The 14,033-nt window shown below is 29.4% G+C and overlaps 1 protein-coding gene across 1 annotated transcript in view; it reads right to left on the reverse strand.

The window, feature by feature from the left end:
- Window positions 1–9,740, reverse strand: part of LOC109609363 (protein prickle) — a 236,826-nt gene extending 227,086 nt beyond the window's left edge. Inside the window, exon 1 of the mRNA XM_020026020.2 lies at window positions 9,353–9,740. The gene's annotated coding sequence lies outside the window, so the exon portion shown is untranslated. The remainder of the gene's footprint in view (window positions 1–9,352) is intronic.
- Window positions 9,741–14,033: the final 4,293 nt, after the last annotated feature.

Consider the following 14,033-nt stretch of genomic DNA (forward strand, 5'->3'; position numbering starts at 1 on the left):
TCCAATGTTGATAAAAGCGTGCTGCACGTCCTCGTAAAGCATGACCAGCTTTTAAAACAATAAGAGTATCGGATATTTCCAGCTCCTGTTGGATCCTAGTAACATCATCCATCCACTCAACCATAGTAAACGGTGTATCATCTGGGTCAAAACTTGCAAGTCGAAACTGCGCCGCCGCGGCACTTACACCTTCTGATACTGAAGCGGAAACAGGTTGCGTCTGCGCAGTCACCCTCAATGTTGCTTGAGTAGTTTGGGCGTTGGCCATTGTCGACAAAATTTCCATGATTTGTTTTTGGAAACTGTTGTTATTTTCTTGCTGCATTTTAAATAACAACGCCATATTATTGTCCGTCTCCGATACACTTTCGGTAATGTTCACAACGTTCGGACTCACTGCGCGGTCGCGTTTTTCACTATTGTCTGCCATTGTTCGTTCACAAAGAAACACAAAAAAAAATTTATTTTTTTTTTTAGGTCCTTTCTTCCGGAAATAATTCACGAGAAGATATCCTTTATCCCACTTCTGATGATAGATTAGCGACTGTTAATCTGTCTTTTTAGTTTGATTAAAACACTAAATTCACAATAATACGCTTTATTACAACAAACGTAGTTTAACCCTCGACATCTAAAGCTTGACTGCCTGGTTCTTTCTTAAGAACTGCCCCGAATATTAAATGTAAACAAATACTTCAGATTTGCTTATAAAACAAAACTAGTCTAAATAGATGTGAGCACGTCGCATCGGTCCATCGGTGAAGGTGATGACGTAAGCTAACATATATATATATATATATATATATATATATATATATATATATATATATATCACATGTAGTGTAATTATTTTAAATATTTTTGTTATATTTAATAAGAGGTATGCACTTCCTAATTAACCTAAAAATTAAATAATAATGTATGCTATTTCTCTGACCACCAGATGTATATACACAAATATTTCATTCCCACTTCTATTCATATAAATATTTGATATGTAATCATACATGTTTCTTACTGCCTTCATTCACTCAACCAGGTCTTCAATTATTAAAACGTGGCAGAAATAAAGGTGCATGTTTGTTTTAAAAGGCTCCCATGTGTAATTGTAACTGAAAAGATTTTTAGTTTTATACTGTTTCGTTTAATCGTCGAACATTAAAAAACATAAGAGGTTAAACATTCCGCCGTTTATAATTTATCATTATGTTAATACAATTTTTATGTTTTCGGAAATCCATTAGTTTTATCCTTATGGCAGGCCAATAAAATTTATGTATCCACCTGCTGATTAAATTTCATATTGTTAAAATGCAGAATGTATGTTAAAGGACCACCAGATACAGCACCCGTTTCACGGATTAGTACCGGTGACATCACGAGACTTTTATGATGCGGTAAAAAAAAATATCCCGTGGAATGTCGACCAATTAAGCCGCTAATTAAATATTCCTTTTATTCCATCAATTTAACGAATATATAATTCGCCTGCGTTTTTTTATTTTTTTTATTATTACTTTTATCCCTGTTCGTCTCCGAATTCAATTAAAAAGTCATAACGGGCGTATCAGAACGCGAACGATAAAGAAAAAAAGGCGACGGTCTTTACAGTGTCTAATTCTAGTTGTGGTAGTCGATTTTGTTCTTCCTTCAACTGCATCCTTTTCGAGTCCGTTCGCATTGTACGGACTGGTTATCTGGTATCTTCCCGCTGTGCATTTTTCCTAATTAATTTCTATAGCCGCATAAATTCATAACACAAACCATCATGATCGTCGATAACTCAACGCAAAAATAAAATGGAGTTTAATCCGTATTCTATACTATTTATCTCTTTGCGCTGATCTTGTGCAGTCCTTTAAGTATAAACGACAACTGTCACGGTGCTCCAATGCGAATGGTACATCGTATTTTAATGACAATATTTGCAATTAGGGCCGTTATCTGCTCGTTTCGCAAAGTTAAACAAATTAACGTGCATGCGGGGAATTAATGAACATAATTATTTTTCGCGAGTTACACGCAGATAAGCATCTTGTTGAGATAAGGTCCGACAATTCCGCCGGACAAAAAAAAAGTCCACCGACGTTATTTATAAGTTAAATGTTCAATCGGGATTCAATACTGGCACGTCAAGATTTAAATTGCCGACATTTGATAAGACAAGGACGTACTTATTGTTGGTGGACGACAAGGGACAACTATCTATCAATTAACTATTAATACTCTTTAGCACAGCTTCCATCGCAACATCAAGAATTGTTCCTACTTTTTATTAGTTAAAGGTGGAGACATTCACAATAAGAAATAGATGTGTCTTATTTATAATCTTGATTAAACTTTCCCTAAGTAAAAAATTGATTTTTTTGAAAAAGACGTATTTTTTAGATTTTGTGAATCAAAATATATTTTATTTAATGGGATCATTAAACCACGAATAAATAAATATTTATGAACAATTTTTATTGTACTTCTTTTTCTTCCAAAGAAGGTGTACAAAAATTTTTGCTTCATATATTTTTTTTGTAAATTTTTAAGGCACAGATACACCCAAAATTACAATTATATAACTTTTTCTATTCAAAAGTAGTACTTGTGGTATACAAATATTTGTGCTACAAATAACTTTTTATTAATTTTCAAAGCAAAGGTGTATTATGTTCAAAATGATAAACTGATACGTCATCTTTATAATCTTGATTAAACTTCCTTAAAAATAAAATAATGAATATACTACAAACACTTTTTTGAAAAAAATCCGTTAACCATATACATATTAAAAACATTAGACATATGCATATATCTAGATTTGGTGATTAGAAACTAAAGATATTTTAAAAATTAATAGGGTCATTAAACCACGATTAATAATTATTAAAAATTATTAATGTACATTTTTCTCTCCTAAAGCGATACTGGTTCTAATTAAAAATTTTAGCTACGTATGAATTTTGTTAATTTTTTAGGTAAGGATGAATTTACGTAAAATGATAAATAAATTCGTCGTCTTTATAATCGCTTTCGTCATTTAAATAAAAAAGTAGTATACTACAAATACATTTTTTGAAAAAATCAGTTGTAATAGGTACCGTCGTTCACTCTTAACACATATTTTTGACACGAATAAATTAGATATATCTATATTTTTAGACCAGATGATTAGAATCGAAAGATATTTTAAAACCTAATGAGGTCATTAAACCACGATTAAATATACAATTATGCAAATTTTTATTGTGCATTTTTTCATTCAAAAGCAGTAAAACTACCAGTTCATTATCAAAATTTATAGCATGTCAAAATATTCAATCAATTAATTAATAAACCTTTAAGACAATGAGCTCAGATTAATTTTAAGGGGAGTAAAAATCGTTAAAAAGACACCACATCCAATATCGTAATATTTGTACAACGATGGTTATAACCATGACAACCGCAAGAAGGAAACTGGTTTAAAATTATCGATGTTGGGTCCTGATACTGTACACGGTGTCCGAAAAAGCGAGCCATAGATTAATTTTTAATTATAAAGTCAAATATTTGACGGATTAATAATGGATCGGACCTTTTGTTTTACTGCGCCGGATAATTAATTACAACTGTCCCATCAATTAGATGTTAATGCCTAGAGTATCTTCCCGATCTTACCCGTACGGTGTTATCGGCTAATTCCAGATTGCCCACATATATGGCTTTATTAATACCTATAATAATACTTAATTTAATTAGGGTACCCTTAAAATTTTCAATAGGGCTCGACCGATACATCGACATCGGCGTCGATGGTCCAAGAATTACATCATCGGTCTCACTATCTGCCATAGCCAAAACTTATGCTTGTTTGCATTTTATCGATGTTTATTGACTAAATTACCACTTTTTTAGTTGTTTTTTCTGTGAAATTTAAATGTTTAATTGATCTAAAAATTCATAAAAAATGGGAAAAATGTTTATTTCTCTTCATAATTTAACTCGACACTACTTTCGTAGTGTTATTTCTTTATTTCACATTTTAATACCTTTAACAGAAAATTCTCAGAAAAATGCATTATTTGGATACTACATTCAAATCTGTTTCTTAGTTATGAAACACTTTTTACAGAAGTCTTTAAAACTGGAAACAAGCATGTTTGTATCAATTTCTAATTCAAATTTTGTCCAGTCAGTATAAAAAATATAATTCAATATTCTATACGTTTTTTTTTATTTTTTTTTTTTTTCTGTCACATATCTTAAAACGATGGAGTTATTACTTTAAGCACACATATTAGTCTGAATTGGTTGGCCAAAGAAATAGCACATTCAAATATGGTATATTTACATGTTGTGGCACTATTTATAAATACTCTTAATAATAAGAATTTATCCCTAGATTTATATTATTTTATTGAACAACTTAGGGAAAAAATAAATATTGTCTCCCAGAGAAAATGGAAATAACAATTAACCTGCAAAATTGAGGTCTAAATATGGCTGACATCGTTAAAAACTTAAGAGACTTTTTTATAGAACATTTAACTTCCAACAATGATATATGGAAGATATTTTGTAATATATATTTATCTATTTATAAACTTTAGAAATAAAAAAGAAATTTTTGTGAAATTTTTTGACCTCCAATATCTTCTAAACGGTAAGAGTTATGAAAAAATTGTAATATACCTTTTTTGTAGAGTGTTCAATCTTACAAGAAATGTAATATCATGTAATGGCGAGATATGGACTTTGCCATATGGGACTGAAGAAAAAATGGAAAACTGAGATGAGAAGGACCTATTCCTATCAAAATTAAGAGCTCAACTTTGGAGAGCATTTTTAAAGGTACCTCGGAACCATTTTTTCGGTGTCGGAAGTTAAAAAAAAAAAAATAGTCAATTTTTTTGGCCCAATATATACCATATATTTTAAATGAGTTATTTCTGTAACCAGCCACATTGTCCGTTTACTTTGTGTAGGGTTTAATTTAAGTAGAAATTGTTTTGATTTACAAAATAGATAATTATAGAAGATAAATAAATTATAAAATATTATGATTGCATTTACTTAGAGATGTGTATTTTCTAATTAACGATAAATAGTAATGAGGTTATCACTGGATATGATCACCAGAGATCAAATTTGCTCAGAAGTGAATAAGAGTTATAAAAATAATTTTTATTACGAAATGAAGGAGGGGCTTACCGTATTTTTCTATAAAAATATTTAGTTTAAATCCTACACAAGCGCCACTGGAATAAATTAAAAATAAAGGTTGTCAAACGCTTCTTGATGAGCTGAGTCCTAATTTTCAAAAGTCCTATTCATCTTTTCCCACGACGGCGACGTCGACCTTTTATTAGACAAAAAGGAAAAACAAATAAAATCGTCCAGGAGCAGAACACAAATCCACGTTAGCTCATTAATTCGCGCCGCGAATCGAGTTCGAAATAGATTTCCCAACTGCACCTGCTGTTTAGCGCGGCCATAATACCAATAAGCCCCAATAAAACATAGAATACACCAATGCACGGCTGAAAGAAGTGGTTTAATGATCTCTCTCTCTCTCTAACTCTAAAAATAACATTTCATAACACATCTTTAAAGGCGTAAAACTGTATTCTCTTGTGTGCAAGTATTTGGTTTTGCTTTGCACGTCGGTGTATTGAGCCCATTAAAATGTTCCTTTGTGCTAGACGCTTAGACAATTGAAATCGGAGAGATCGGTCGCGACGGCGGTGATGTATTTTCAGCGTTCGGCCGCATCCACGTTTCAGCTGAAGCGTAAATCAGTCGCTGTTTTAAGTGTAATGAGTTTCTGTCGGTCGGAGAATATGTAAATGTAAAAATTTCATATTTATTAACTAAATCCTAATGGATGGTTCGAGAGCTTCGAGCTGTTTAAATATGAACCCTGGTTATGATAATGCGGGATTTTACAACGTTTTATGCTGAAGTGTTGGATTTATTTTACCCTCGGGGATTATTTCTGTGATAGTCGTATCGATCAAAGTTGTGCTTTGCTTGTTATTATTATTAATATTATCTAACTGTATATTTCGGTTAATACTCATTGCCAGTGTTCTTTTGTCCGTTAATCAATTAAAACTCTTTAATTGCTTTTAATTATTGCTGTTATTAAAAGAATAACTGTTATATAGAATTGACATGTATTGTCTCTAACAAACTTAAATATTTTCCCATTGAATAAAAAAAAATAAAATACCGTAACTGGTTTTTTATTTTTAATTTGAGAACCTCCCAAGACTGTAATCGAACATTTTATTACTGATTTGATATTACATCTAATTGGCGTTTCTTAAAAGTATAAAATTTAATGCCAAGGCTGGATTTAATTAGTCCGCATATGTTCACATTTTATTATTTTTTTCGTGCATTGGTCACATCAAAACTAATTTCAGTTGAGCGGTCCGTTCCAATTTAAATCGATTTAATTAAGATTTAATTGCGCACCGGATTGAATGCGAATTACTGAAAGTCTTTCCTAGTCAATTTCGTTTATTAATTATTTTTTGTCGATTACCAATTTACGTTTCAAATGAGAGCTGTTACAATTTTAGTATTTTAATAATTAATTGAATTTAGTTTTCAATTAAGTTATTTCATTTTTTAATTATTTCGATTGCTCAAATAAAATTTATTATATTGCTATGCGGTATTACGTATTAATTAAAACATACGTACAAAATGTAATTAGTTTAATTTTTAATGTTTCGACTGAAAATACACCTTTGACTCCATTAATACAAATTTACAGTTACATACATAAAGTGCCATTATGTTTAAAATACATTCAAGACAACAGAATTGATTGATGAAGAATTTTTCTTATAATTTGCATGGATTATAATGATGGAACTTTTTATGGCTCTGCACCTATGTTAATGTCATCTGTTGCCTGCAAATAAAAAACACTTATTGTATTGCAAAATAAGAGTCGAGCCAACGGTAAATTAAGCACATCGCTTAAAACGTTAAAACGATGTCAAATTGTTATTGCAGCAATCATAATTGCAATTTGCACTATATTTCTAATTAAACTGCGAATAAGGGAAATAAAAAATTAACAACACGACACGCCTTTAATGTAATAACGTAATTTATATCTGAAATCATAAATTAACTTAATACAATTTACGATGCGTTTTACTTTTAGGTTCCTTTTAGGTTCTTAGGGGGACATTCTTCATATTTAAAGCAGTTTTATTTAAAATTGCTATAATTTTAATTGGTTAACGACAATATTTAAACGTTGAAATGAGGACAAATTGAGAAAAAAAACTCGACACGACTAATTTAATAAAGTTGCTTATTATATAAATTATAAATTAACATTATTTTTAATATTAACAATCCATTTTAAAAATTGATTTCTAAAAATTCTGTATTATGTATGTTAATTAATTTTTTCTCTTCAGATTGTTAGAGGAACATTTGATAAACATTTTATTTAATAAGGTAATTTATGTTATAAAATATAAATTAATATTTTAAGAAAATTTAAAGCATATTTTAAAAATAATTTCCAAAGATTCTACCTAACCTAATTTTTTCTCATTAGATTCTTATAGATGCATTATTCAAAATTTGAATGTGACAAACCTTTAATTTAATGAGGTAAAGTATATCGTAAAATATAAATTAATATTATTTTAAAAATAAAATTGAAATACATTTAAAAAATAATTTTCTATAATTCTAAATTATGTGTATGTTATTTGTAAATTTTTTTCTTTATTTTATTTTTGAAGGCTTTTTATTTGTAAATAATTTTATTAAAAATATTAAATAAGTTAAGTTTGTCACGTGGATTGTGTAAAATTGTTATTGTTATTGAAAATTTACAACCATAATTTGGAATGTTTTTAATTTAATGTTGTAATAAGCAGTATTATAAAATATACATTATATTTACATTATTTTTAAGACAACTTACGACACATTTTAAAAATAATTTCCTAACATTATAAATTATATGTTCTAATTATTTTTTCACGTTTAGATTCTTTTAGAGACATTTTTCATATTTGAAACAATTTTTTCAATAAAGAATGCAATAAAATGAGTTTCACAAGCAGACCAGGTCAAACATCAAAATGATTAATTGTTATTGCACTATGTTCTTACTTACTTATAAGAATAATAAAATCTACATATTTTCAATTTATTTTACGATATAAATTATAAATTAACATTATTTTTAATATTTACGATCCATTTAAAAAATAGTCTCCATAAATTCTAAAATATGTATGAGTTAAATTAAAGTTTTCTCTTTAAGTTTTTACAGAGGCTTTTTTCATATTTAAAACAATTTTATTAAAAAACATAATAATTTGAGTTTGGCAAGCACATCACTTGAAACATTAAAATAATGCCAAATTGTTATTACACCTTTTACAACTCCAATTTGAGAATCCTTTAATTTTTCTGGGGCAATTTATGATATAAAATACAAATTTATGTTATTTTAAAGATAATTTAAGATATATTTTAAAAATAATTTTCTATTATTCTAAATTATGTATGTGTTTATTGTAAATTATTTTCTTTGCTTTATTATTTAGACCTCAGAATAATTTTATTATAAAAATGCAATAATTTAAGTTTGTCAAGCTGACTATTTAAAAAGTTTAAATCAAGTCAAATTGTTATTGGATCTTAATTTGGAGTCTTTAATTTAATGTTGTAAATTGTATTATAAAATAAACATTTACATTGTTTTTAAGACAATTTACGATACAAAAATAATTTCTTAAAATTAAAAATTTTATATTATAGACTTTTCCATATATAAAACAATTTTATCAATAATAACACTATTTTTAATATTTACGATCCATTTAAAAAATAATCACGCAAAAATTCTAAAATATGTGCGTGTTAAATAAAATTTTTCTCCTTTAGATCTTTATAGACATTTTCATATTTATAACATTTTTATCATGAAATTCAATAATATGAATCTTAGTTTTATATTATTAAATTCTTTTTATTGCATAAATTTTGGTCAATTCTATAAAATATTATTAGTCAAGCTCCTGAATGAAAGAAAATGAAAACTTTAAGTTAAGTGTATATGTATATTAGTTTTTCTATAGAATGTCCGTGCAATATACGAATCTATTTAAACTGAAATACGGACTATTCTCTGAAAAATGATTATTAGTACTGTTAGTTAATGAGTAGGTAATTTTTGTCTAATTACTGTTTGTATAATTATATAAAATATAAGATAAATCCTGTCAAATTATGCCAACTTCAGTATTATAAAACCTGACATTAATCCCCGTATTGACGCTGAATCCACCTGTTAGCGCACTTGCAGTTAGTCATTACTTTGCAAATTCCTCACCTTTTAATTGAGCTTTAATCCACAGCGTAATCCGGTCGACGGACGGCTCCACCAACCGTCAGCACTGATCAGCCCTGACGGCCAACCGAAAGGACGGCGAAAAAAAATTTGCAAACACAAAACCACAAAAACAAAATAATAAGAACCAAACAAATTCACATGAGCCACTGCACAAAAGCCGCACAAAACAACCCACAAAAAATATATATAACAACCAAAATAATTATGAGAACAAACCAAAACTGAAACAAGCCAGTGGAAACGAATTAAAAATGAAAATAAAATAAAAACGACTCGTCCCAATTGTGCGAGATCCAAATTGAACGTGAAAGAGAAGAAAATTCGCAGCGATCGTGTCCTTTACGTCCGCGTCGTGTCCGTAAATGAATCGCCGCACACCTTCTACAAGCACCTCGGCGGATTGACTGACTCTCTCCCGTCTTCGGATGCCGATGGATGGTGCGAGTGCTTTTGCTGATCACCACGTGGAGACGTCGGCCGTGCGCATGACGCATGCCGAGCTTTCAGTCCGCTTTCAGGAGTGTTTCAGTGCCGGCTCGCTAATCAGCACTTCGACGAGCACCGCGATTGTGATTTACGGCCGTACCGTCGGTATGTGCAACGTCGGGACTGTTCCCGTTATTTTTATGGAGAGTTTAATCACGGCCATTTCGTCCACTTTTATTTGACGGCGGTGCAATTTACAAAATTCATTGTTATAAAGGACAATTCCTTAACCAATACATTTAGATTATTGATTAAATTTTTTACATATACGTTGAGTTTATTTAATAATTAATATTAGAGCACTGTTCATAATTTTGTTAAAATAAATAAAAGAAACAGATAATTGTTTGATTAATTAATATGAAATTGTCATTTGTATTCGTCTTTAAATAAATAACCGAAATTTTCCATTTGTATTTTTTGTTTTAGAAATTATATATTCGTCATTATTATTTATTTTTAAAATATTAAATATTTTAGTCATAACTCTTTTATGTGGGCTGTTAGAATAGAATTAATATACAATCGTTTTTTATACAGTATTTTAAAAACTACTACATTCTTATTCTATAAAATATTACATATATTTTTCTGAATTGAATTGGATAAATATAATAACTTTAATTATACACTTTGTTTAATATCGTTTTTGTTTTATAATTATGGCCCATTTTCTGAATATACGACAAGATTCTTTCAAGCTTCTGGAATTGATGTAATGAGTTCCTTCAAATTTGTAAGATTATTATGTCGAATTTGGTTATATACGTGATCCCCCATATTTTCTTTAGAGTTGATGTCTGAAGAGTGGAACGGGTAAGACAAAACATGGATGTTTTTTTAGTCTTCTAACCAATCCGTCACAATTTTGGATTTGTGTTTGAGATCGTTTTCATGTTCAAACACTTTTATTAAGAACATTATTTCTTCAATATATGGAAGCAAATTGTTTAATATTTCCCTGAACATAAATCAGTTTAAGAGAGCCTATACCAAAAGAATTGAAGCATTCCCATAGCATAATTGAACCAGCACCATGTTTCATTGTGGGTATAACAAACTTTTTGCATAGTTTTGTTCTTGTGGGATGTTTAACTTAAGCAAATCATTTTTTATCAATTAAATTTAGACTCGTCACTAAAAACCACCCGTTCCCACTGTTCTGTAGTCCAGTGAGTGTGATCCTAAGTAAGTCAAAATAGGACATTTTTAATAGAATCCAGGAATTCTTTGGAGGTGTGGGTCAAAAGAACTTCCATCTACTTACCACAACGATAAGACTGGATTATTTATTGACATTATCGAATTATCTAGTTATCAATTTTCTTTAAATTTTTTCGAACTCGAACAATTTTTTTCGTAGCTACCACATGGCCACTTTCTTTAAATTTTGTATAATATGAGAAACGATTAACTTTTTAACCAATAAACTATTTTATCTTTTTGAGCCCCTGTTTGGAAATCAAATATAAAAAATTTTGTTGTAGTGATAATATACTACTTGAAGTTGTACTTTAACAATAACTTAAACGAGTCGAAACCTTTTTTAAAGATCATTCAATTTCCTAGATATGTACTAATTTTTGCAATACGCCAATTTGTTTAGAACACAAACATAAAATCACGATGAGCCACGTCTTAATATTAATATTAAGAGCACAAACTTTTCCAGATTTTTTTTTCATCATCGTGAATGATGATTTTTGGAGCACCCTAATATATATCAAAAAAATTATCGACTCTTTCTAGACACCATTAAAAATCTCTCCAAAAGTGAACTCTAATTTTAATAGGTAGGTCCTCCTCATTTGAGTTTTCCATTTTTATTCAGTCCATATCTCGCCATTACTTGGTCCTACAGAAAGTGCCTATTTACATTTTTTGTAGAAAATTGAACGGTCTACAAAAAAGATATCTTACAATTTTTTCATTTACTCTTACCGTTTAGAAGATATCTGAGGTTAAAGTTTGAAGAATTTAACAATTTTTTAGTTCTAAATTTTATAACTCGCAGATAAATAAATATTATAAAATCGCAATATATATTTTTAGAGGAAATTAAACGCTTCAAACTTTGGCCTGTCTTAAATGGTATGAGGTATGAAAAAATTGTACATACCTTTTTTGTAGAGAGTTCAATTTTCTAAAGAAATATAAATACAAATTTTGCCATATGGAACTGTTGAAATTAAGATTTCATCTTTGGAGACCATTTTTTAAAGGTGTCTAGGAACCAGTGTTTCAATGTCGAATTTCTTTGCTCTCAGGAGCTCAAATGGTTCCAAAGTAATAAAAAAAATTCTCTGAAAATGTGAGCTCTATTAACTCTGAGATAGCCGTCATTCCAACCAAAATTTCTTTAGCTGTTTAGAATTTCGTTACTCGGAGACTAATAAATTTAAAATAATAAGATATAAATATTTTTATAGAGAATTTAACGCTTTGCAAAAAAGGTCTGATTTGTCGCTAAGTCTATTTGTGTTTTAAAATATATAACAATTTTTGTCATCAATTTATGTAAATATAATGAATTTATTAGTTGTGATCAATACGTATGTTACGTCGATTAAAAAAACAAATGAAAATTAATGCACATATAATTAGTTTTTAGCATAACGTGAAATGTAATTGAAATTAACCAAAAATAATTTTAAAAAGGAGTATGTCCACCCCGAGTATTTATAAACGTTACACATCTGTTGGGCATAGACAAAATGATAGGGTCAATATCATTTTGAGGTATGTGAGTCCATTCGGTATGGAAGGAGATCTTTAAATATATTATTACATTACATTAAAGTTAAGTTTGATGATTGTGCTGGCCATGGTAAAACCATTCTTCATTCAATTTGTCATAACATGTGCGATATGTTAAAGAGCATTATTCCATCAATAGTATCAGCAAATGGAAGGACAATTGGTTTCAGGATGTTGTTTAATACTGCCATGCTCTTAAAAAGCCATTTGCAAAAACGAGATCAGTTCTACCACAAATAATGATACCACCCCTAACCATTATTTTATCACTTCCAAAACTTGTTCCGCGATTGCCTCTAGTAATAGGTGGGCATCATATTAATCTTCTAAAATATAGATATAGATTAGCTTCATGTTAGTGGATACTCCTACAGCTTGTGTCTGGTGTAGCACATTATATACAGAACAAAAAAAAAAACATTAACGTAATTAACAACATACAATTCAAAGGATGATGTTTTTGTCATGTATATATTGTAAATTTATATTTTTCAAATCACCGCAGATCTATGGCTGACTCTACATGTGAAAAATGTACTTATTAATTATTCTGATGTTGACACCATTTTTCATTCTGGTTTCAGCGTTGATTAGGAGAAAGTTTAAAATCGGTAAGAAGGAGGAAATTTCAAATGTTGCGAATGCCCCAAATATTTAAACTGCATCTGATGTCCTAGATGCTCCTGATATTCCAGATGCACCAGGCGTTTTAAACGCTCAAAATGTTGCAAATCCTCGAAACATTGCAAATGTTCCACGAGGAGGGCAGCTAAGGAGGAGCCGAAGATTGGCAAAACTTCAACCTGAGTTTCCTGAACTTATAGAATTCACTTAATTTCATATCATTTTCAATGTTGTAATATTTAGTTACCAATAAAGTTCTCTTTATAAACATATATGCTTTTTGTTACAATTATATATTTAGTAAGAATGTCGTGATTTAGTAGTAGTTGGTAAAGCCTAAAATATAAAGCAGAGCCTTAATAAAGACTCCGATTACCATGAATAAAAATAAAAAATAAAATAGTATCACAAAATATATGATGCGATCAAAGGAAATAATTCTCAATCTCAATAACAATGAAAAAAAAAACTTTTATTTTGACAACCTGTATAGTTGTTATAGTTAAATAATAATAGGAGATAGCTGATCAAATCTGCAAATATTTGCAAAAAATATTAACAATCAACTAAGGTTTATGAAATATAGAATAGTGGCAAGGGAAATAATTTCTCTAGTTTTCTTAGTCTATAATTATTCCTTATTTTATCGATTTCATGAACCAACATCTGAACAAAACAGTTCAATAACATTTTCGCTTTATTGATTTTCGCAGGAGCAAAGGAGAATTTCTAACCACGGATGCGATATGAATATAAATTAATGGAAGACCGAATCCGGCTTTTTCCAAAGAAA

This window comes from Aethina tumida, chromosome 1 (assembly GCF_024364675.1).
Source record: "Aethina tumida isolate Nest 87 chromosome 1, icAetTumi1.1, whole genome shotgun sequence".
NCBI lineage: Eukaryota > Metazoa > Arthropoda > Insecta > Coleoptera > Nitidulidae > Aethina > Aethina tumida.